Source organism: Equus quagga, chromosome 3 (assembly GCF_021613505.1).
Source record: "Equus quagga isolate Etosha38 chromosome 3, UCLA_HA_Equagga_1.0, whole genome shotgun sequence".
In the NCBI taxonomy this organism is placed as follows: Eukaryota; Metazoa; Chordata; class Mammalia; order Perissodactyla; family Equidae; genus Equus; species Equus quagga.
In genome coordinates this window covers 32887120-32913721 of record NC_060269.1, presented here as the reverse complement: position 1 = coordinate 32913721, position 26602 = coordinate 32887120, and positions in this window count along the sequence as shown.

Sequence of the window (26602 nt, the reverse complement as noted above, 5' to 3'; positions counted from 1 at the left end):
TATAGAGGTTTACAGCATTCCAGCTCTTTTGCACATTTTATCTCATCCTCTCTCATAGTGGACTGGTGAGGTATGTATTTAGTGCATGGAAGATTTATCTCCAGTTCACAAATGAGAAAAAACGAGACTGACAGAGATAATGTAACTTACCCAAGTGTTCATGTGGTGGATATAGCCAATATCTGGGTTTTCAAAATTCTGTCTCTAGTGCTCTTTCCATCACACCTTTATTTTTCTGATAAAGCTGAAAAGTGGAGCACTCATGGCTGCGCAGGCAGCCGCCTGCAAGAGAGTAGCTGGGCGCTAGAAATGACGCATTCCAGAAAAGGGCAGAGATGAGTCTGCCTTTCTTCATCGTGACTTAAGTTTGTGTCAGTCTTTTATTTTTGAAATAAGAAGAGTAAAGAATGAGGACGAACAGAATTTTCGAAGGCCTCACTGTTGATCTTTCACCATGTTGGGCAGTGGGTGTAGGTTATGCATTCTGAGATTTCTTAAAACCCTATTGTGTGCCAAGCTTGGACCTGGGAGCCAGGATGCAAGTTGTACAGGAGGGAAATAGTTCCTGCCATCATGGAACAAACTTGGGGATGACCAACCATACCCATGTGAAGCCACTAAATTGGTGCTGTTAGAATAAACGAATTCTTATGGAGTTACAACATTAGGTCATGGACATGATAAATATGCTTTGGGGAGGTACCTGGGAAGATTCCAGGGCAAAGTGGTCTTATACTGGGAGGTGATCATTTTTAACTTTCTTAATAAGCTTTATTTAGTAAATAGAGGGGTAGACAAACATTAATTGAGTGCCTAAGTGCCACTATCCCAGTAACTCCCTGCAAAGACCCTGTTATCTCTGTGTTAAGGAAGAGGAAATTTGTTACTAAGTGTAACAAGTTGACTTGCCCAAGACTGTACGTGTATTAAGTGGTAAAAGTCAAACCTGAGTATACCTGCCTTTTCCACTGTGCCATCCTGTCTCATTTGCCAACTCTTGGTCTTTGGGATTTTAATCATCTAGCATCTCATCAATATGGAGCATTTGGCATTCTCTAGCCAGGCAGGTCTCTGTGTGCACTACCTCCCCTTCCCGCTCCAGCCCTCTCCATCACATAGTGGGTTAATGAGCGCGATCCATGAAAGTAAAATAATCCTGCTGCAAGACAGGTAGCAACTGAACCAACCCCTCACACGGTTAGGCACACGGACTTCTCCGATGTATATACTATGTTACTTGAGTGTTTCTGACTTGAGTTGGCATCAGTGGCAAGATACACTGTATCAGAAACAAGAAAAAAGAATGGATTTCAGAATGAAATAAACATTTACAAGAAATGAAACCTTTTTACTCATGGTAGTAGCTGGTAGAATTAAAGCTTTCTCCTCTCCACCACGCATGGGTTGGAGACTTAAGGATATTATGGTACTGACCTCTTTATGATGCTGTCTCACATATAGTCCCTATCTTATTTCTCTTGGATATGGTCCACCCATGGCATTACCCCTCTGTCGCAGGGGGAGGTGGTTCCCAGCAGTACTGCCCTGTATTCCATAAATACTCTGCTGACTCCACCTGAATATGTACAAAGGTTATGCATGAATGTTAAGTGTAGGGAATGCCTCTGTAATTGGTGATATTTAAATATATGTTTTGGACACTCGTGGGTGTTCTCTCTCCCTCTCTGTCAAGTATATAGACACACACACACACACATCCCTCCTTCTTAAACTCACAAGGCTTCTTTCAAAAAAGAAATAATAAAGAATATCTGTTTTCTGGACAAAACCTTACATTTTTCTTAAGGAGTCTTTCACAAATTATTGATAAGGTTCAGCTTTTAATCGGTATACTTAAATTTGTAAGACAACTTTCAAATTAAAAATGCAACCCAGTTGTAAGCCAAAACTAGAGCCATTTCTTGTTAGTTTCTTGTTATTTACAGGTGTAGTTAAAATATAACTCAACTTGAAAAATGTGCCTGATCCAACTTTGAGTGTGTTATTTGTCTGAAGAGTTAGATTTTGGTAAGTTTTCTGTTTTTCATAAGTTTGGTTTGTTTCTTTTTCACTTAGAAAAGAACCACTAAAGACAAATAATTTGATTCATTATTATTTAGAACTCTTTAAGAGAAATATATGAAACTTCTACATTAACAGATTGGATAAAAGGTTTAAGTTGTTTATGGTTTTAGCAAACTAGATTTAAATGGCCCAAAGGTTAATTTTAAATGAAAAAGTATTCCCAAAACAGAGTTCAGCCACATAGGTGAGATATGTGGCCAAAAAAATGCATCTAAAGCCATCCATTTAACTATATGATGGTAAATGTCATCATCTAGGCTCAATTAAGGAGTGCCAAGCCCAGATCATCTCAAATTCTACAGAACGGCCAGCACAGCAACTGTTAAGTCCCATGGGGAAAAAGTATGTGTGGGCTCAAACTTTGGACTTAAAAAAAATGAAGTCTCTGATAAAAATGGTTTATTAGAATAATTTGTTAATTAAAATTATTTTATTATTTATCAAAGCAGCTTTGTGCAATCGCATAAAGCAGAGTTTATGTTCTTTCTTCTCTTTTCAAAATAAGGGAATGTTTTGCTTCGTGGGCTGTGTGTTTCAACGTCAGGATATTGGGGTTATATAAATTAATTGTATCTTTGCCGCTCTGACACGAATAGACTCTCTAGGAATAACATGTTGAAGTACCGATGGCTTTTTTCTTTTACCACCCACATTATGTTATGAGTAGCACAAGGTATTTAAATGCTTTGGCACAGAACATGAATAAAGAGCTGATCTTGAAAATACCATTATCATTATTTATTTTGAAATTGACACTCTGCTCTATTTTAAGGCTTACACCCAGTTTTATCTGTGTATTTCAGATAATCCAACACACACATAGGAACCAGCCCCAAATGTCTTTCTTTCTTCACCCCTATCCATGGGTATTTCCATTTAGTTTTCTGAGGAAAAAATAAAAGGTGAAGAAAACATGGATCCAGAAAAAGACATCAACTGAGGAATTTTGTTTATTATAATTGGACAGCTGCTGTTGGCCTAGTAAGGATCATTTTATGTTTTATTTTTATTATGATTGAAGAGATATCACTTTGCCAACCATAATTTTTACAATTCAGCTTTTCAGTCGAAATGAGATGACCTTTAGATTTTCTTCTTTTTTTTCAGCAGATGGTTGTTCCCTAAAAGTGTCATTGTTTGCAGACGATTATACTATTATCTTAAAAGTGACTAATTTGATGTTATATTTAATAGATTCTTCTTTTTAACCTACCTCGGCTGAAACGCACATATTGATTAACTATCTTTAATCTAGTAGTGTGAAAAGTCTTGTGAGGACTCTGAGGGAAGGAATCTGGCCCTCGGTCTTGGAGAGGATGCTATTGATGTCTTTATTTGACAAAGATTTTACTTTTGAATTAAGGAGCTACTTCAAAAATATACTTTATAAAGTCACAAACATGGACTAGGCCTATTGACCTGCTCCAAACTTTGGTTTTGGGACAATGTGGGCACAGCCTAGGTCGATCATCTCTGTGTTCCCATTATCTGGCCCAGAATGAATTTTAAATAGAAATGCTTACATTTTCACTTGTCTCTGTGACTGTTGACATTTTTGGGGAGTCATTCAGATATTGTGGAATGGGTTTGCTACGCACTGAATGTTTGTGTCCCCCTCAAATTGATACGTTGAAATTCTAACCCCCTAGGTGATGGTATTAGGAGGTAGGGCATTTAGGAGGTGATTAGGTCATGAGGGTGGAGCCCTCATAAATGAGATCAGTGCCCTGTTAAGAGAGACCCCAGAGAGCTCCCAGGCCCCGTCTGCCCTGTGAGTACTCGGCAGAAGACGGGAATCTAAGAAACAGAAAGCAGGCACTCAGCACAGACTGAATCTGCCAGCACCTTGATCTTGGACTTCCCAGAATCCAAACCCTGAGAAATAAATTTCTGTTATTTATAAGCCACCCAATCTTTAGTATTTTGTTATAGCAACCCAAATGGACTGAGACAGGGCTAACATACTGAACTTTTAGAAGTTTTCAGTTGTGCAGCTGAGTTTTATCTTGCTACGTCTTGTCAAGCTTAGAACAAAAGCTGACACTAAGAAAGAGCTCCTAACCACGTTGGATGGACGTCTTTCCGGGGTAACTTAGTCGGAAGTCATGGGGATTCCATTTTTACTGACCATATGCTCTTAATTCCTGAAGTGCTAGAGGACACATGTGGCATCTTGTGCGGGACTATTTTGGGATGAGGCCTGGTATAAGAATAATAAACAGAAATAGCACAACAAGTGAATTTTGCCAGTGACACATCAATATCTTTGCAAAATAAGTATTTGTGTCTAGAGTAGTTAGAGGAAAGTGAAAATGGAGATTCCATTTATTGGTGGGATTTGTAAAAAGGGATGGGCGCAGTTTTCAAGGTCAATTAGTTGATCTTCCAAGACTATATATGTTAGGAGTTAAAGGTAAAGCTCTTGCTCAATGTGGAGCTTCATTCCATCAAATAAAACGCTAAGATTTTTCTCTCAGGATCACAAAGTGTTTCTAACAGAAGTAAGGCATTAAGTGGTATCTTAGTCTCCTAAAATTAGGTAAGTTCCAAAACACCCAGTTTAGTACACATGGGAGGTTAGAACTCATTGGTTTGTACACTTCTAATCTGAATAGAGTAAGAAAGCATTTCATTTAGTCATATATTTGCTAATACAGAGTGCCAAAAAGTAGAATAATTGCTGCCCAGCTCCCCTCCAGTGCACATTTCCATAATCCTTATGAACTCAACCCTGAGACTTGTGGTTTTTCTCTATTCATCCTTACATTTATGTTCCCAAAGCATTACATTGCATTTTGTTTGTTTGTTTGTTTTTTTGGTGAGGAAGTTTGGCCCAGAGCTAATATCTGTTCCCAATCTCCCCCCCCCCTTGTTTTGTTTTTCTCTCCAAAGCCCCAATACATAGTTGTATATCCTAGTTGTAGGTCATTCTAGTTCTTCTATGTTGGACACCACCACAGTGAGGCTTGATGAGCAGTGTGTAGGTCCGCACCCAGGATCTTAACTGGTGAACACTGGGTCGCCAAAGTGGAGCAGGCGAACTTAAGCACTCGTCCACGGGGCTGGCCCCTACGTTGCATCTTAATTATTTTTCACGTTTCTGTTTCCCCCACTAGATAGCGTCCTTTATTTATTTATTTATTTTCTGGGAAAAAGCTTTATTTTTAATTTTTTCCCAGTTTTATTGAGAAATGATACATATCACTATATAAGTTTAAGGTATATAGCATGATGGTTTGATTTACATATATGCTGAAATGATTACCACAATAGGTTTAGTTAATATCTATCATCTCATATAGATACAATAAAGAGAAATCCTTTATTTTTTTTAGCCTAGTTTGTAGAGTAAAGAGCAGGGCTCTGAAGCCAGACCACCTGGATTCAAATTTCAGCTTCTTCCCTGCCAGTCAGTGTGAGCTGAGTGAGTTACTTCATTTCTGTGACTCAGTGCCCAATTCTGTGACATTTGAAAGACAATATACTCCACTCACAGGGTTGTTATGAGGGTTAAATGGATTAATTTATGAAATTACAACAATGTCTAGGACATAGTAAGTGCTAAATAAATATTAACTGTTCGTGGAACATAGCACTCATTCAACAAATGTTGATTGAATGAATAATTGTCAGTGATATTTGAAAAAGCATCTCTTACTGCGAGGTGATGCAAACTTTGCTCTGGTTGACACTCATGAGGATGACAAGGTTCACTTGAAGGTGTTTTGAAACTGTGGCTATTTTCTTATTTGACAGTGTGAGTCACGGCCTTTATATATAAAAAAAAATCCTGCCTTGTGCGGGCAGATTGGTTCTTCTTTTGGCATTATCTATAAAGATATCAGATCCTGTTCAGGAGTTATGGTGTTAGCATTGTTGATGAAGCGACCACACTGCGCCGCTGTGCCAAGCATATCCACTGAGCTCATAACTTTATCCTCTGCTACGTCATCGTAACACCTCTAGTCAGGCCAAGTATGTTCAGTTTGGGCCTGGATTTCAGACTAATCAGATTCCTTTCATATCGCAGTGGTGTCAGGGGCAGAAGAAGCTACTCCTAGATTTGACTCAATACAAAGAGGTTAATCTTGAAGATAATGGAGGATGTGTAGTGGGAATTAAAATAAAGAACAGTTAGCACATTTGTTGGCTTGGGTCATGTTTATGCTTTGTTGTCAACTGTTATCCTTTATTTGAAATAAGAGCTCCTGCCTTTATTTGACTCATAGAGTCTGGCAGAGAGTGATAAGATGTTTAAATTTCTTCAATTATGTCTAAATTTTGGTTTCCTTATATTTCACAGCAGGAATCCACTTTCCAGTCAAGATTTTACAAAATAATTCTTATAATCATCGTTGGATCTTAAAGTGATTAATCTTTGCGACCAAACCATAAACTTCAACAAATGCAATGTCTTCATTTTACATCTTAGCTCCTGATGCTTCAAGAAATTATATGTGCTTTGAGAATGGATAAAGTCCCATCTAGAGCTAAATTAACATGGGCTACAATGTATTTTCTTTTTTTTCCTTTTAAAAAATCTTTAAATGTAGTAGGTGCTTGCTAAATCAAATGAAATCTTAAAAAAAGATTGTCAAATAAAAAAGAGTCTTTCCTCATTCTAATTTCACTCTTCAGAAATTATTACTACTAACATTTGCCATCCCTTTCTGTGCTCATACTAACACACGTACATACACACAGAAATAGGGTGGGGTTTTTTTTTAAACAAATGAGATCCTATCTTGCATGTCATCCTGCAGTTTGCCCTTTCCAGTTTGTAGTACTCGAAGGATCTTTCCAAGTCAGCACATTGAGATGTACACATTCTTTTTAATGTTTACATAGAATTCCATTATATCAATTTACTGTCATCTATTTAACCATCTCCCCTCTTGGACGACATTTAAGTTATCTCTAATTTTTCACTATTACGAACAATGCTACAATAATCATCTCTGTCTCTATCTCTTTACACATTTCTATGTTTATATTTCTGTAGGATAGCAGTGGATTTCTAGCTCATAAATTGTATATTTTGGAAATATTACCAATGCTTTTTCTCTCTCCCTTCTGTCTCTACCATAGTCAAGTGGCTAAGATCTTCTGTGTTCGTTGTCACTGAGGAAGGATGTTCTAATTCCAAAATCAGAGGGGGAGAAAAAGTCTTCTTCAGGGCTTTGGTTTACAAAAGCCCAAATGCTTAGGGGAATGGAGAAAACTGGCAAAGACAAAATGTGTGGGAGACACATCGTAAAAGACCGCAGAACTTCTGTTTTAGGTTAGAGAAAGTTTCTCTGGCTTGGTGGAGAGGGAGGGGGGATGGAAGGGAAGTGAGGACAGTGGAGGCGTTTGTAGGTCCTAGTGCAGGCCAGGCCTGGGAAACCTATGTTTCCCAGGTTACAATCTCAGTGAGGAAGCCAGCCCCAGGGAATGAAGGCAGCGGGGTCCCAGAGAAGAAATGCTGTGTGTGGCAGAGGCAAACCTGCCTGCAAACAACCTTTCCCCTATGCCGAGACTCCAGCTAAGCAAGGGAGCAGAAAAATTATTCTCAGGCCCTGAGCATGGTATGAAAGGAGCAGAGAAAGTTGCTGGACAGAAAGGGACCATGCCACTAGGAACAAGGGACATCTCATCAGTGACCTGTCTGGGATAACAGCTGAGGACCAGATGAGCCAGTGACTTCCTGGAGGATGCGCATGTGGACTGACGACTTCAAGGATCACATACTTCTCTCCCTTGTCTCCAAAATCTTGACATGATGTCAAGACTTGGAAATTATGGGGGGAAAGAGCAGTACCCTGAATTGATTAGCACTGAGTTTCTGTGACTCAGCAAAGTATCTGGATTTGGTTGCTGAGATTCTTATCTCAGTATTTGGACATTTATCTCAGGATTTGGGTATTTAAAATGTTTTATAATTGCTGCAATTTTTCCTTCTCTCCAAAAAAGTTTATTTCAATTTACACTCCCATCGACAATATATGACAGTGCCCATTTCTTATATCTGCACCAACACTAGATGCTATCACTCTTTTGAATTTTTTTTTGTTAATTTAAGAGGAGAAAAATGCTATCCTTGTTGTTTTGTTTCCCTGGCCATTGGTGAGCATCTTTTCATGCTTATTGATTATTTAGATTTCTTCTTATGTGAAGTGCTAACGTAGTTCATTTTATTCTTTTGTATTGTTTGATGATGCATTTTATCTTCTACTTAAAGACTAACTACTGGCTAACGATACTTAAGTGATGTTTAGTCTTTAGACATTGCCCCTCAAGCCAAAGGAGAATATATCATTTTCTCCAAAGATAATTACTACTCTATTATAGAATCAGTCCTCTTTAGTACTTCCTATCTCATTAGTCTTAATTGTTTTAATGTCTTAAAGAAAGACATTCTGATTTTCATATAGAAAGAAGTTTAAATGGGGGGGGTAGAAGGGACATCGAGAAATATTTTCAGTTATTTTCAATTTTTTGTGTGTTTCTAATGAAAAATAATATTTCAAAAATACACCATTGATTTCTTAAGTCAGAAGTGCAAGATCATAAGGATTGTGACTGGCTGCTCACTAAGTTGCCTTTCTTTAAGTTTCTTCCCAGTGGATTTAAATTTGACTTAAAAACCCATTTACTTATGTTATTTTATTTAAATTCTTCTCCAGGGTGTTCCTTCTCCCCATCTGCTGACAAATCTCTGCTTGATGTTTTGGTGATTCTTTTAAAGTTTAATATGCATCATTGGCCAAATCATGATTCACTGAAATTGTGTACTCCACTGATGTTAACACTTAGAAATGGTTTATTTTAAAGGTGGAGAAACTGATGTTTGGGTGACACTGGCCCGTGGCAGAAGCACCCCAAGTCCGGCTCACTTCTCCTCCCTTCCCTTCTATCCAGTACTCAGCATACGCTGTATTTCTTAGCGCTCTTTCTGTTTAATAGGCTCTGGGAATTAGACAGTTTGAAGAGCTGCTGGCTGTTCAAATAGAGGCCAGGTTGTTAGTCTTTACCATCTGAAAGCGGCTTTGATGGTCTCTGTAAAATGAACTCGTGGACACCCACCACACCGTTGGCATCCCGGGAGCAGTTTCAGCAGAGATCAAAGCCTGCCCGTTGCGTGGAGGCAGTTCCCTGAGGACAGTGTTGAAGCTTCCTGGCAAGCTCTCTTTGCTGGCTTTACAGTGCCACTACCTGTGCCCTGCTTGCTGGAGAGCACCATTACCTGTCCGGGGTCCACGGATTAAAGAGGGCTTTCAGTGTTCAAACCCATTCTCTGGCAGCTGGAATTCCAAGTGTACTTAGAAACTATAACCAACTCTATTAATTTTAAAATGAAGCGAGAATACCACTGCTTTTCTTTCTCCAACACTGTCCCTTTGTCTCTTCTGGGCTGAAGCTGTTCTTTTGGACGTCATTTGCCGTGGCTGAAATGATTTAAAATGTTATGCAATGGGGCACCAATGGGCAGCAGGGAACAAAGAGCTCTCTGGTTATCAGAATTGATGTAAGCAAAACTCTCTGCCTAACGCTCAGCAGAAGGGTAAGGACACATATTTATTATTCTAAAATCACTTTTATTCCTCTTGCCAGCAAGATCCCATATTCTTACCTAACCTGGTAAATGCTTGGTGTTTGGCAGAGGAAGCAAGCTTGTTTTTTGGAAGTGACTGTCTTCATATGGGTAAAGACTGGATCCCAAGCACTTCATAAAAGTGCTTTTCATATTTTTGAAAATATCCAATATAAAGTAAAGTTATTAGACATTGTCCTTATCATTCTTAATTCAGAGGACAGGGAGTCTGGAAGGTTCCAACAGGACAGATGCCCCACTTGGTAACTTGGTTTGTCATTTTCTTATAGGAACGAAAGATTCTTTTGGGACAGTCAGACAATGGCATCCTCTCCAGCTACCTGAGAAACCATGTTTCCCTCATGTAAGTCCAAGTTCTTTTCTGCAGGCTCAAAAGCCAAGAAACGTGACTCAAAAACTAATAGTGTGGGCCCCCACAGCTTGGGCAACTAAATCTTCAGACATAACAAACTCTGCTCTAGACTTTCATTTTTTATCAGTCTGGGGACAGGAGGTAGATAAGCAGGGGGAAATCCAAAGATAAAGGAACTCTCCCACGTAGACGCTGCAGGAGGGAATTTTCGAGAGTGACGACTCAGAGTATTGTGGATTTGTGAAGTAAGACCTCTCCTTCATGTGGCTATTGTGACATTCTTGTGGAAAAATGAAAACAGAGCACACTGTGTCTACCACGGCATACTTAACATCGACAAGTGAGGGCTTCAAAGTGCAGTGGAATTGTCTGGGGCAATACACCCTGCAGGTGTGTAGTGAACAGCAGGGTAACGGGGTTACTGGAAACGAATGTAGGAAAACAGAGCTGGCTTTTCGGCTCCTTGCACATCTGCTAGTGCTGAATTCATGGACAGAAAGAGAGAAGGAAGCTGCATTCTGAAACAGGCAAGAAGAATTCCTTGTTAGTCCAGAAGAAAGGATGAAGCAAGTAAAGCATGGATACGATTAGGACAGGACCTCAGCTGGTTGGCTTAACCTGTGTTAGTTCTTTAAACTGCTGATTCCTGGTTCTTCTATTCTCTTAACATGCTTAACTTTTCCAAACCTTTTCAAATATGGTATCTTACCTGATGCCCGTAATAATCCTGTGAGACATATGGGCTAATCATAGTGTCCTCATTTAAAGGGGCGGGGGGGGGGGGGGGACTGAGACCCGGAGAAGTAAAAGGATTCACTGATTCCCACTGAGTGAGACCATGTGGCAGAGCCAAGCCTGGACTGTAGGCTTGAAGCCAAGTCCAAAATTCCTTCCATAACCTGTCTCCCCTGGATACGCAGTCTAGCTGTACCAGTCACCTGAGTTTCAAGCTTCAGTTGACTTTGTTTACTTGAGAAACAAAACAAAACAAAACAAAACAACCCCCACCCCTGCAAACAACCCCAAACTTTAAATATTTTTTATTACTAGACAAGTAATATGTAGCTATAGGAAAAAAAAAAAAAAAGGTTAGAAAATACAACTAAGGAAGAAAATAAATATCACCCATAATCCGGGCACATATCGCCACATAGCCCCACTCGTATCCTGCTGCTTTGATTGTGCAAATGCATACATTTAGGCAGGTTTTTACTTTCTTTGCTTTTTTTTTTAATAAAAATGAGATCATTTGGTATAGAATGGACTTTTTTTTATTCACCTACATAATGAGAAAATCTGTCAAAGTCAATATTAAAGACACTTTTAGAATATATACAATTCCATGACTGCCTACTTTTCCATTCTATGGGCATAAGAATGTATTTAGTTTTACTGCTATATGTTTTCAAGTTTGCTGTACCTTTAACAACACAGCTGTGACTATGCTAGTGATTAAATTGTTGCATACATCTTCACTATTTCCTTAGGATTAATTTCTGGAATTAGAATTGCCAGGTCAAAGAGTATGTATATTTTTACAGTTCCCATCAGGAAGCAATGTATGAAAGGGCCTATTTCTCCCCTCTTGAGCAGCACTGGGTTTTAAAATCAAAAATAGGGCTCCAGATATTTTATATAGTTGCAGAGGAGTAGGCCTCCAGAACATTATGAAGGAAACGCCCGTCTTCCTTGCAAAGGTACACCATTTATAAGCAAAATAAGTATAACATAGTCTTTCTCCATTTTCCAAGCCCCAGAAGATCAGCTACTGTAACAAAACAAGATCCATAAGAGAAGACATTGAGGAAGATTGTACTCAATCCACACTTCAAAGGCTCTAAGAAAAACACAACCAAGGGAAAGTCTAATCCATCAGTGGCCCATGGCCATATACCTTCTCCCGTAATCCCTTCATTTTTTACAAGTTAAGTAGGGTTAAGCCAGGTCAGCACTTGGATAAATGTCCTCTAAGGAAATCCTAAGTACCACATAAAGTGTTGTTCATGATTGTGTAGATGTCAATCCTGTCAAACAAGCTCGTGTAGAACTTTCCAAAATACCTATTTCAGAGTGGAAAATATTCTGTCTTCTGGAATATTGTTGATGAAGAGAGAGTAGGAACTTATCGGGAATGAGTTCTGTTTGGTTTGTTAGATTTCTTGGAAAGCTTGTGAAGATGGCTGCACCTGATGGCTCAGGGTGGTGAATTAACCACCAGAGTTCCTGATCCGGAGGGAAGACCACCCACTTTTACTCAGAAGATGGTTCAAGAAAGTACCAGAGACTTCCAGCTACGATGAACACATTGCACTTTCAGGTTGTCAAGACAGGCAAAATGAAGAGCTGATGCAATTATCTAAGTACTTCAAAAAAGAAAAAGAAAAAAGAAAGAAAAAAACTGGAGAAAAGACCTTTTTTAGCAGGAGATTGGAATCTTCAATGAGCTCTCTCCCTGTTCATAAACTCCACCAATTAATACCCAAACTTTGTCCTGCACCCCTCCCGCTTCTACAGAAAGATGCAAACTGGAAGTGTCACAGAATGAAAGGAGGATGGGAGCACACTGCAAGGAAACAACCTTTTGAGAATCTAAGGGGTCAATTGTGATGGAATCAAATAGAAGGGCTGTTTAGAGATCTGAGGTGCTGCATGTGGCTCTTTTGTGTTTCAAATGTGCTGGTGTGTTTTACAGCACTGTTATATCGTGCAAATCCAATTTGCAATCTCAATGTTGTCAATAAGAACTGTGATCCCTCAGCACTATGAACTGAACCTAAAGTAAGTTAAAAATAAAAAAAAAAAATCCACTTCAAGTGTTAGGTTATACCAAAAGTTAAGAAGATATTTTTCTAACAGCTTTCCATTCTTCAGTGGAAAAGTCTCAGGTACTCAATAAGAATTGATGAATTGTAGCAGTTCATTGACAACTGATGGGTTCAAAAAAGCACTTGAAAACAAAATGCAGCAAATAGGTGAGAGCCAATACACGTAGAAAGAAATCTTTTTAACTCTAACAGCCAGTATTATTCATTTAATGATTCTATTGACTTTATACCTACTAAAACTTCTAGGTTGAATTAATAGTCAAAGCAAGTGGAGTTGACTATAATTTCCCAACTGTATTTTTTTAAATCCATGTATACTATGTGATATTTTTAATATGGGGAAATATTTTCTAGCACTTAATTTAGATGATAATGTAGAGTATTGTTCAATAAGTTTTCAGTGAATTAATTAATAAATGAATGAGTGGCAGGTAGGAAAGAACCCCTAGTTTGAGCAAATGTGGATTAACAATGAAATACTCACATTGCACACTTAGTTTTCAATAGACAAAAGAACTGTTTTAAAGATTGGACCCTTTGGAAAAGCTGCCATTAATGCATTCCATGCTTCAGTCAACATTTCTTGAACATCTACTATGTACCACAGACTAACACTAGATGTAGGAAATACGAAGTTGAATAGACAGTTGTCTCTGTCCTCAAGAAGTTTGCTTACTGTTTTCAAGAAATTTTGTAACTTTGATAAGTATTTTCCCCAACACAGAATTTCTCTAGCAGCTGAGAGATTTCACATTTTCTAGTTTAATCTTCTTGCTATCATATTAAGTGAATCCCAGAAAATTAAAGAATTTGCTTTTAAAGGTTGAAAGACTGAGATAAACACTTTTAACAGGGTAATGACACTCTAATTCTCCAATTCATTCTCCAATGGTGTTAGCAATAGACATAAGAGAAATGGATGGTCAACTAGCCTTGGATAGCTTCTTTGAGACAAGATTTGAGGTGCACAGTGTAACCTCAAGCTAGTGTTCTTTGGATCTCATCTAAAATAACCAGGCAACACTATTCTAATCAAATAATCTGGTAGGATCCCTTAGAGATGCTAATCCTTGTTTCCCAGCATAATTCCCAAATGGCTCTGCTAGCCCCCTCAACTCCTCTTAGGAGGATTAGCAGGAACAAGACTCGTTTTCTTTACTTCCTGTCCTCAGCAGCTTGGGGGAGTTGAGTGGGCCTTTAAGGCATATTAGAAATACTAAGTATATAACTTATGCAGAATTTCAAAGTCTGCAACATTTTCTAGGGTAGAAAACTATTAAATAAATGGGATATATTTTATGACACCAGGATTTGTCTTGCTTAACGTCACCATTTCTATTCCCTAGGAGGAAAAAAATGTGGGGAAATAAACTCCTGACAATACGGCAAAGACTATTAGCCTAATGTAAACTGCCGTTACATTTCTTGACTTCTCAACGGATAAGGTGTCCCGAAATAAGTAATGTGATACCTGTGAGCAGGCCTGGCATGTTCAGGACAGCGTCACAGTGTATTCAGGTGTGGGTGGCTCTGCAGACTGGTAACTTCAGAGCCAGCGCCCCTATGGAGGGTCCCACTGACGCTATTACACTTTTGGTGTCTTGCTGGAATAGTAGGTTAGACATGTGAAACTTTGGCCTGTTTTCTTTTTGAAAAATATATTTTTTTAATGCTGCAAATATCGAATTTATTTTCACAAGCAAAATCCTAGGGGAAATGAGGAAATGGGCCATAAATTCCTTTTTTAAGTATCCACTAGTGCCTCTGGGTTCTGTTTATTTTAGGTTTTAGCTTGCAGTAGGCCCTCCAGTCTCTTGCTGTCCCCCAGTTCAGTTGTCGCTGTGCGTTCTACAAAGCAGACACGCCAGTTCTCCAGGAATAAGCTTGAACATTCAGCTGTCCAGGCCGGAAAGACAACAAATATAAGATAACAGGAAGAGGCCAGTCAGACAGTGAAATAAGTCAGGTTCATTTCAGTTGACAGAGAGGGAAATTTTATGCATCAAAGACAATCTAAATGGCTTTATTAGAGAACTAATTTTTTAAAAATTCTTTTTACTTCTGTAATGCCCTTCTCTCCTCGTTCTCTCTGATGGTTTACAATTCGATTTATTTCTCTGCAATACACAATTAACGTAGGATCATAAGGCTTTATGTTCCAAGACGTTGTTTTATCTTGTTTTTCATTGTTATTCAATATCTTTTTCTTTTATGCTTAAAAGAACTTTAGTTTTATTTTTTAGGTCAATTCCTTAACTTCAAACAGACAATTCTCTTTCTTGAAAAATGTAATCAATGCTTGTCTTCTGTATCTTTCCTCCCATGTGGAGGACACGTTGGTGTTTAGCAGAGGGGAAGCAGGTGGGTCAAAGGGGTAAAGGGACACGTCTGTATGGGGACGGATGGCGACTAGATTTTTGGTGTTGAATATGGTGCAGCCTCTACAGAAGTCAAAATATAATCATATCCCCCTGAAATTTCTATAACATTATAAACTAATGTGATCTCGATAAAAAAATAATAACGTAATCAATGGCCTTAAGACAAATGCTTTAAGGGTTGATAGTGGAAACTCTAAGGAAGGCGTTAAATCGTATAATGACAGCATATTTGTCATTTAAAGTCACTCTGGAACAAGCAGAGCCCATTTTGTATAGAAACCTCATACTGTTGACACTAATAATGGTTCCCTATAAAGAGTTACCTTGTAACTACCTCCGAATTACTCTTTACAAGGTTTTTGCCCAGAGCTGTTAGGGCATTTAACTTGATATCCATCCCCCTCCAAACGTTCCCAATGTTCCCAAATGTTCTTTGCCCACTGGTCCACCTGCTTCCGTCACACTACTCATTGCAAGCAAGACTGTACCTTCTGTCTCCTTTGAACAGAGCCCCACACTTTTCATATCCCACATATCTTCTCACGCGCCTTTTCTTTCAGTGCACCACACCTTTCAGACAAACTGCACAATGTTCTGTTCTTGCTTTCATTGCACTCTTACCCTAAGTCTTCTCCAGGATTCACTTTGATTTCAACCACTTGTGACTTTCTTCCCTGGTAGGGGGACATCTGAGGTCTTCTTTCTCTAAGAAGGGTGGTAGCAATTACTCCTGACAGGAAACATCAATGACTTTGAATACTTTGTTTCATTACTTATAAATAGATAACTTGTTTATTTAAAACAACTCTTTGTTTGAAGTGTAACATACTATTTTACTTAATTTTTTGCCATACTCCTCAGCACCACACGGAAGAAAACTGAGGTAGAATCAGATGATCTGGTTAAAACTAGTTGTGAGATGCCAATTAGGGGTGGATGGTGAGTGTGGAAGATGCCATTCCTGGGGTTAGATACTGGTCACTGTATTTGAGGTTGAGAGTGACACTTCCCATCCCAGTTAAGTGAGGGCAGGAACTATCTTGAAGAGTGAGGGGTCCATCATGGTGACAACAGACCTCATTGAATAATTCTCCCTGGTGTAAATCTATGATCTCTCCCTTTGGTAATAGGAGAGTTGTTCAGTTTTCCAGGCCTTTCTGATCCAGCTGTCAAGGAGGAGATATAATGGTGGGTCACGGAGTGGAAGGAAGGAGGCTGAGCTTACCCACTCTACTGGCAAAAGGATATGACTGCCACATACACCTTCAGTTATATACCCCAGGGGACCTCGTAAACGTGGAGCAAGAGGTAGAAAACATACCACAAGGGAGCCATGGGTTGGGTGCAGCAACAGGGTAAGAAATCATGAGGAAAATGGAAATGGGAATCACTGGATAAAGAAGGAGGGAAGCAAGGATAGAGAGAATGTACTCCCGGAAATAAAGCCTGAAATGCACACCCATATACAAGGTGAGCTACTGTACATTTCATTCTAAGCTTTCTAGAACCAAGGCAAAAAGGAACCTTGCTAGTTATCCAGATGTTTCAACTGAATTAAAAGTGAGATATACACCCTTAGTTTGTTCTCAGGAGTCTATTTGCATGAGTTGATTCTTTTAAGAAATAGAGGTAGGTAGAAGGAGGAGGATTTGATGGGTACCTGGGTGAGAATAGGGTGGTAAACAGGATATGACTGCCTCTAGTTTTAGCTGGTCCTTGTTTTGGTAACTACGGGAATCAGCACAGTCAAATGAAGGAACACCTTATATGAGCTAATTTATGAGGACTGAAAGGAGCGCATCATTATTTTCTAGTTGGGATGTGTAATAGGACATGATCCAAGACAGACTAGAATTCTCCAGCAGGAGTGGTAGAGTGATGAAGGGCATGTGGGATCACAGCAAATATGGCAGATATCGTGTGGCCGTGTTTAACGTTTTGTGGACAAGTGGATTTCAGATAAGCCCGGGTTGGAGGCAAGCATCCAGAGAGCTTGTGCTCTTTGTTCCATATACCTGAGACATCTATGGGGCTTCTCAGAAAAATTTGAGGGTGGGAGAACATTGTAGGAGAATGAATCGTTGAAGGAGTAAATGTAGAGGCTATAGAGGCGGTAAGAATTGTGTGTTGCTTCCAAAATCCTGTTAGTACCCAGAGGCTGTAGGATCAGAAGATATTTGGGTTACACACGGTTTGCAATGTCTGTGAGATAAAACACAGCAGATGCTCAGGAGATTGACAACTCTTCTTGGGTCATAGATCACACAGGAGTTTCTGCCTCAGGTCATCAGAAAGACATACCATCATGATAGATATTTGTTGGTTCAATTTTTGCATCATTCCCTTTACTCTTTTCCAATAATACTAATTTCTGATTACAGATCTGCTTGCTTCTAAGAAAAATGATTCCACCTCTGGGTCTAAGGTGAAGCAGATGACCTAGGCTAATTTAATCATAGATTATAATAATTAGTTACAGTTTGGGCATGTATTTTAAGCTATCTAATTTAAGCCAGCCATACAGATTAAATCTCGTTTCTTTTCCTGGAAGTGTTGGCACGTTGATGCTATGGTTGAAGAAATTAAAAGGAAGTTTGTCACTGTGGGTGCAGTTGCAGCCATTTTTGGACGATGAGATAAGCCGTTTTAGGATGAATTCCTATGCAGAAAGACAGAAAGAAAAAAGATCTTGGATACATAATTGAGTAGCTCAATCAAGGTGTACCTGAAGCCTACCCTCTCTCTGGTATTTTTAGTTACGTGGTTCAGTGAATCCTCCCTTATAGTTTAAACACATTTAGTGAAGTTTTCTGCCACTTAAAATTTTTTTTTCCATTGCAGTAACATTGGATTATAACATTACATAACTTTCAGGTATACATTGTAATATATTTTGAATTCTCTGTAGATTACATCGTGTTCTCCACCCAAAGACTAATTACAATCCATCACCACACACATGTGCCTAATCACCCCTTTGGCCCTCCTCCCTCCCCCTTTCCCGTCTGGTAACCACTAATCCAATCTCTGTTGCTATGTGTTCGTCCTTGGTTTTATCTTCTACTTATGAGTGAGATCATACAGTATTTGACTTTCTCCCTCTGACTTATTTCGCATAGCATAATACCCTCAAGTTCCATCCACGTTGTCACAAATGGCTGGATTTCATCATTTCTTATGGCTGAGTAGTGTTCCATTATGTATATATATCACATCTTCTTTATCCATTCGTCCCTTGATGGGCACCTACGTTGCTTCCAAGTCTTAACTCTTGTGAATAAGGCTGCAAAGAACATAGGGGTGCATGTATCTTTATGCATTTGTGTTTTCAAGTTCTTTGGATAAATACCTGGCAGTAGGATAGCTGGCTCATATGGTAGATCTATCCTTAATTTACTGAGGAAACTCCATACTGCTTTCCATAGTGGCTGCACCAGTTTTCACTCCCACAAGGAGTGTACAAGGATTCCTTTCTCTCCACGTCCTCTCCAACACTTGTTTCCTGTCTTGTTAATTATAGCCATTCTGATGAAAGTGAGGTGATATCTCATTGTAGTTTTGATTTGCATTTCCCTGATAGTTAATGATGTTGAACATCTTTTCATGTGCCTGTTGGCCATCTGTATATCTTCTTTGGAGAAATGTCTGTTCAGATCTTTTGCCCATTTTTTAATTGGGTTGTTAGTTTTTTTGTTGTTTAGATGTATGACTTCGTATACTTTGGATATTAACTCCTTATCTGATATATGGTTTGCAAATATCTCCTCTGCTACTTATTACTGAAAGTATTCTCACTAGTAAAGGTGTAAAGTACTGACCAGCATCTCCAATAATATTCTTAACATGGTGTAAAACTATTCTATTTCCTTAAACAGACAAGGAAAATTCCGGTGTTGCCACAGAACTGGACAAAATTGATAAAGGTGACTAGGCCTTCCCTTGAAGGCACCATAACTACACTGAACCCCATAAACTAAATTCATTTGTATGTCAGGCTACTCCATTCCACACGCTAAGCAACTGGGGAGTAGAGAACATACCTACTTACTTTGCCTTAAGTCATATTGAATATAGAATTATTTGTAAAATAAACATTTAATGGTATTGGTATCATTTAACATTTAATTTCTTTTCCTAACAGTAATAAGGTAACTGGTAATTGACACACTACCAATTTTCTTGGAAAATAAAATAAGGAAAAGAGATTCTTTGGTGTAGAAAGCTCTTGGAGTTAAAGACAGGGTCAGACAGTTCAGTAGCATTCAATAAATATTTTCTAAGGCCAACTCTATGCCAGATATGGAGATAGGTGCCTAAGACCCAAAATGAATCGTTGTGGTTCCGGTTCTCATGGTGCTTACAGTTTATGCCTGAGAAGGCAAATGAGTTTTGTTGTCTCACATGTTAACTTTGATAAATTGGTCATGGTTACCTGCAGACTCATGTTGAGAAAAAGGCTCAGCTTGTGTTTGGATTCAATCAGAAGATGTTCTGGATCCAGGTGCACCCGAGAATGTGCTACTTCTGTAACCTACTAATAATGTCTGCTATGGGCACAAGAATGGCGAATGGGGGAACAAGTGCATCTATTTGCTATCTCTGGCTAAGTGTGTGAATTCAGGTGTCAATTCCAAGTTCCATATGCTTTCAACTAAATCACTCCAAGAATAAAGCTTCATATCTCATGTTCTAATGGTCCTATTCTCAAAAACATTACGCTTTGGCTATAAAAATATGTTTGCACCCAAGACCTAAAGATTCCAGGAAGGATTTTGAAGAAAATTGTGAAACAAACTGCAATAAAATAAGAAAATTCTCTTGGGAAAAAAACCCTCAAATAACAGTATACATGCTCTTTTCTTTGTTTAGTTTTATAGGGAAACTGTTGGAATTTATGAGTAAGATGCTTGTGTTCTCCAGTGACCTCTGAAAATGATGGGCCTGTGTAGATATGAGAAATGTGGCACAGCAAACACAGAATTTTGTTGGACCTGATGATTTCGTACACTATGGTTTTTGCAAGGCAGTTTGCTGAATCCAGATTTCTGAAGAAGATCACATTTTCTCTAGTGGGACACGGCCCAAGAAAGCAGTTTAAAATGGTTAGTGTGGATCAAGAAAAGAAAGGGTATTTTCGTATTCTCATGTCTCTAATTTAATTCCAAAATGCAAGTCCAGTACCCCCAGCACAGTTAAATGCTTTTTGTAGCATGATGAAGGGAGTAGGAGGGAATTCAACCTGCCAGAGCCACACAGATTTATACCTCATAATAGCTACCAATGCGCCGCAGTAAAATTTTACGTTTCAGCTAAATTACTAATGACTTTCAGGCCTGTGCCAGAAATTTTAGAGGAGGCTTATAAAGGGAGATGAGAGAATGCACAGTCAAGCATTCTTAAGAGTGGTGTGTGTGTGTGTCCGTGTGTGTGCATAGGCGTGTGTTTTTCATTTGGGATTATGGGACACGTGCTCATCATTTTTTGCCATCTTGATTAAATGTAATTAGGTTCTGGCAAGCCACCGTGCCCCTCTCTGGACGCCGCGCTTTCTTGCATTTTCACATGGGTTATCCGCAGGAGGTTAGAGCAGGAGGTTATTTTGTTTGCCTTATGCTTTTACTCCAGGGGTGGCCGCATTTTTTTGACGTATTGGGCTTCACAGTGATTTACAGATTAAGGCTCTGGCCTGTACCAGGGCCAGCGGGGCTGCTGCTCTCTCTCGCTGACACATCTCACTGCTTGGAACCGGTGGCTCCTTGCTTACCCTCTCATTATAGTGCTTAGCCCACATTTCCTTTTGGCACAGAACACTTGGTTATTTTGACGATGTGCAGGATTTGCCTCCTGCCTCTACCCCCTGCTGACTTGTGAAAATGACCACAGAAGAGGGAAGCAGGTGATGGGAGGGAGCGGCTGGGCTCCCGCCCCACCCCCACCCTGGGCCCCTGACAATTTCTCCTGAAGCAGGAAAGTCTTGAGAAGAAGCCTCAGAGCGGCAGGTTTGCCTAGCTGATGGTCGTGTCGTGCATCCCGGCCCTGACTCTCCATCTTAATTTTTTTTTTTTTTTTTTGGATGCAGGGTCTTTAGAGAGCACAAGTAACTCACAGCCCCCTGGAGAGAGAAGGGGCCCTCCTTGGCTTTTTCTGCTGCTAAGGACACTGACCACTTCTTTCCTGATCTCAGGACCCTTTGACAATGTGGGTTCCTTTCACTTTGACAACGCATCTGTGTGGGTGATTACAAATGTGCAAAACATGAAAATTAAAATATAGTTAAAACAATCTATCCTAAGATCAAGAGCCAAAGCTCCTAGTGCTTCTGTATAATAACAAAAAGCCACAAAACCCAGTGTTCATATAGATGGATTTATCCCTTGATTTTCATACTTTAGTTTTTACTCAGAATTGCCAACATATAATGCTACTTTGATTTTATTTTTTCTTATTTTTTTTCACAACCTCAAATTTTTATATTGGCCTAATAAGAATCATTTTTTTTGGAGTGTTTCAGATTCTCATCCTTTGTGCTTTATATTTATTTGTTTGTTTGCTTTACTGACTCATTTTCACTTATTTCCATGGTATCTTTATACTTTTAAAATGAAGGGAGTCCCACCTTAAGTTATTACCATGCAAAACTTCCCCACAGTAATGGACACATTTCTGGTGTGGACGAGAGTCCGGTGATATATACAAGTTTCTGAAGGATTGATTTCTAGAGGAGTTTGTATTATTGACTTGAGATGGATTTGAAAGTTATTAAACCTGATAACTTGTTAATGTATTTAAATAACCATTGTTCTTTTGATATTTTGAATTTTCTTCAAAAATGCTTTCTTAGGGGCTGGTTCGGTGGCATAGTGGTTCAGTTCACGTGATCCACTTTGGTGGCCCAGGGCTCTCAGGTTTGGATCTAGGGCACGGACCTATACCACTAATCAAGCCATGCTGTGGTGGTGTCCCACATACAAAAGTAGAGAAAGATTGACACAGATGTTAGCTCAGAGACAATCTTCCTGACCAAAAAAAGAAAAAAAAACCCCACTTTTAAGAAGGGCCCCATATCCTCTCTAACTATGCTCCTATATTTTACAAATGAGGAAACTGAGATTTAAGTAGGTCAACGTGCTTCTTAACCAGCTCTTTAAATGACCATGTCTAGGGCTAGAACCCAGCCCTATGAAGCTCAGGCCGCTTTCCACTTCACCATACTTGGCGATAATTAAATCCTGCAGCTGGCCTGACAAGTCAGGTAAATCAGGAATGCAAAGAAGATACCTTCATTTTAAATATAATTTAATTTTGATAGGAGGCAAGAAGAAGAAGGAGAATCTGCTTCTCCCTAACATATTTTCAGGCTAACGTTAAAGGATTTATTTCTAAATCTGGGTCCGTCTCAGCCTGTGTTCTCTTTGCTCTAGTGTTCCCTTTCTAACTCCTTGGAGGCAGCACGAGAATCGTAGCATCTCCCACCAAGTCTGTCAGACAACTCTGTGTTTACCCCACTGCTATGGAACCAGGACTCTGTCTTGTCGAGGCTAATGGCTCAGTGGGGCTAACTTACTGAGCTGTGGGTCTGCTCATGAAGTTTACTCAGCTGGTTTCGCTTTGGCAGGGGGCCTCTGAGACTTTCGTCAAAACCACCACCTCGGCTGCTCTGGGTTTCTTTTGAAACATCCACAGACTTGGCCCAGAGTGGAGCACTGAGTGGTACCAGGGTGTTCAGAGTCTTCCAAAGACTCCCAGAAAATACCAGCTTATGGAACTGATGGCCAGGAAAGATGTTTAATTCTGAGTTTGGCACTTAAGATGAGGCTATCGCCTCTCTGAATATTAAACCTTCCAAAAGGTAGCCAAGCGTGACTTGTACTTTTCACATCAATTTTCTGTGAGGAAGAAGGTGGACTTGTGACTCTTGGAAACTCATCAGAGTGACTTGGCAGCATTGGAAACTATGGGCTATGCAGAGGTCACCCAGCCTCTTGTGGAGTGAGGGTTCCTGTTCTTTATTCGGGTGCCGTGATGTCCATGGCACAGGAATTCACAAGAATCTTCTTTCTTTTCCTTTATTCTTTAATAGTATGGGCTTCTTTTTCATGGAGCACTATTAGTGGCAGCTCATTTTCACAGCTATTATTTTATTATTACATTTTTACCATTTTAAGACCATGAAGTACATAGAGAAAAGATAGAAAAATCAAGACTCAGAATCTACAATCAGGGACAACAATCACCTCAGCTCTGATTCCTAGTCCAGCTTTCCTTCTATCATTTTATCTTGCTGTTCATGGAATGGAGCATGGGGAATGGCTGTGTCTGAGATGGATTTATGCCCTGAGCACATGATCTTTGATAGAGGTGTGGTAGAGCTTGCCAAGGATACTTTTGTGCAATATGCAAAGTGTTCTTGTAAGGCTATTTCATCTCTTGTCAGTTGCCTTTTTCAGTATTAAAGTAAAATAAACTAAAATAAAGGCAAATTATAATTTTTTAACCTTTAAAAACATCAGTTTGTCTTCAGATGATATATTCGTTTCCTAGGGCTGCCACAACGAATTACCACAAACTTGGTAGCTTAAAACAACAGAAATTTATTCTCTCACAGTTATGGAGGCTAGAAGTCCAAAATCAAGGTGTCAGCAGGGCTGTGCTCCCTCTGAAGGCTCTAGGGGAGAATCCTTCCTTGACTCTTCCAGCGTCTGGAGACTGCTGGCATTCCTTGGCTGATGGTAGCATAACCCCAATCTCTGCCTCCATCATCAAGCGGACTTCTTCCTTAAGTGTTTGTGTCTTCCTAAGTGTTTTCCCTTCTTTTCTCTTATAAGGACTTGTCATTGGACTTAGAGGCCTCCAATCCAGTATGATCTCATCTCGAGATCCTTAACTTAATTACAACTGCAAAGATCCCTGTCCCAGCTAGTGTCACCTTTACAAGTTTTTTGGGTTAGGACATAGACTTATCATTTTGGAGTTCACCATTCAAACTACTACAGATGATTAAGAAAAAATGCTTTATATTTGTATGGTGTGGGGTGAAAAATTTTGAGTCAGTGTAATTAGATGCAGATAATAGCATATGGTAAGATTATGCAGTTCAGATTGCATTGATGTTTCAAGTGAGAGAATTTTTCTTAAGGAAAATGATCTGACCTTCTATGGCATGAGTGGATAGAGATGAGGATATGAAGGAAGTAGGGAAAAGAGGGAGGCTAGGACAGAGCAACACGCTCAAGTGTGTTTTGCCCTGGAAGGGTTCTGTTTCCACATTCCTCACTGGCAAGAAGGATCCTTCAATCCTTGGGGTTTCTTAAATATTCTGTTCCAATAAAGAAGTCATTTGGCAGAATTTTAGGTCAGTGGACAATTGTACTTATCCCAGAGTTCCAGGAGAAAAATCTTTTTCCCCTGTGGATCTGGACAGTTGTCACAGGGGAACCATAAAGATAATAAAGACTTCCAGCTGAAAGCTGCTGGGAAGTAAGACAGAGTCTTCTCTCATAGGTAACACACAATAATAGGAACTCTAGCAAAACCAGAGAATAGAGTCGGTATTTTTAGAACAGTCTTAACTCTAGTGTTCATATGGCTGGCTCTTCTTATCCTTTCACAACTCATCTCCTCAAAGATGCCTTCTCCAAAAAACCTTTCTGAAGGAAAAAAATAGCCTATTTTTCCTCTCAACTCCTCATTTGTTTCCTTTATGACACATCACAACTTGTAATAGTTCCTTTTCTTGTTTTGGATCTGTCCCCTCTCTGAGACTGTAAGTTCCACTGATGACAGGCTTTGGGTCTGTCTTGTTCATCACTGAATCCCCCAGGGCCTTTGTAAATGTCTGACTCATAGTACTTTATGAATAAGTATTTGTGGACTAATGAACAAGTGAGCTGGTGAATGAAATGGGCTGCCTATTGGTAAGCTGAGACAGGGGCAAGAGAATATCTTGGGCTGAAATCAATTCAACGTATGATGTAAAGGAAGTTAGCGAATGTGAGGATCTGGGGAGAGGATAGTGAGAAAAATTTTTCATCAATTTCTTCCTTCTTACTACCACCAGTTTCCTTGCTACAATTTCCCATAAATAATAGTATAATATTAAAATTAAAAAGACTCTTAGAGAGTTTTAAATTTAAGAGAAATACCAGAAGCACAATAAATAAAACCAAAAGTAATTAATGGGTTATGAGTTAAAGCTACTGAAAATATTATATATATTCACTGGAGTCAAATTTCCTGTTAGGAATGATAATAGGAGAAAGAGCAGACTTTGATGTCTTGCCAAAAGCCACCAGTATGGTGATCCCAGTTACTGTGATGTGGGCACCTGGCCTACAGATTTCAGAATTCTGTGTGGTTTCCCTCAACCAAATTTCTGAAGGAGCCAGCAGAAAGGGGTAGGGGTGGGAAATGTGTTATCTATAAAAGTAAACCACAAAAATAATTTCCAAGTGCCACTAAAGGCCTCAATTTAGGCTGTAAAGCCAAGACATTTAGAACAAACTATTGTAACTTCTCACAAGTGTGGTAACACACATGGCCAACAGCATGCTGGATGAGGGGGAGTGTGGAATATGTCAACATGGGTGGGGAAGGGTGAGAAGCAGTGGGGGTTGGGTGGGGAAGTGAGCTTCATGGATTTTAAGATTATTCTATCCTTTTGGGAATTTTACCTCTGACTCTCAAAATTAACCTCACTCAATAATTTGACATTTATTGTGATCTCCTCATTGTATTATTCAAAAATATCTGTGAGTGAAAGGATGTATTTGCTGTGGAGTAGAATACTTAGAAACTTTGATAAACCACATCAAAATCTGATTTCCCTCTGAACACAACTAAACCGTTCACTTACTAACGGTTAGGAAGACGCAGTCTTCTTTCTCTCATAGTTCTTCTAAATTAAGAATTAGTCGTAAAAGCTGCACCCAGAGACGTATTTACCCCAGATTCAAAAGTGGTGTGTCAAGGCATAAAGATACTTGCACCCCTATGTTCATTGCGGCATTATACACAATAGCCAAGACTTGGAAGCAACCTAGGTGTCCATCAAGGGACGAATGGATAAAGAAGATGTGGTATTTATACACGATGGACTACTACTCAGCCATAAGAAATGACGAAATCCAGCCATTTGTGACAACATGGATGGACCTTGAGGGTATTATGCTGAGTGAAATAAGTCAGAGGGAGAAAGCCAAATACCATATGATCTCACTCATAAGTAGAAGATAAAAACGACAAAAAAAAAACCCCAACACATAGCATTGGAGATTGGACTGGTGGTTACCATTGGGGAAGGGGGGAGGGGGGAGGGCAAAAGGGATGATTAGGGTCACATGTGAGGGGATGCACTATAATTAGTGTT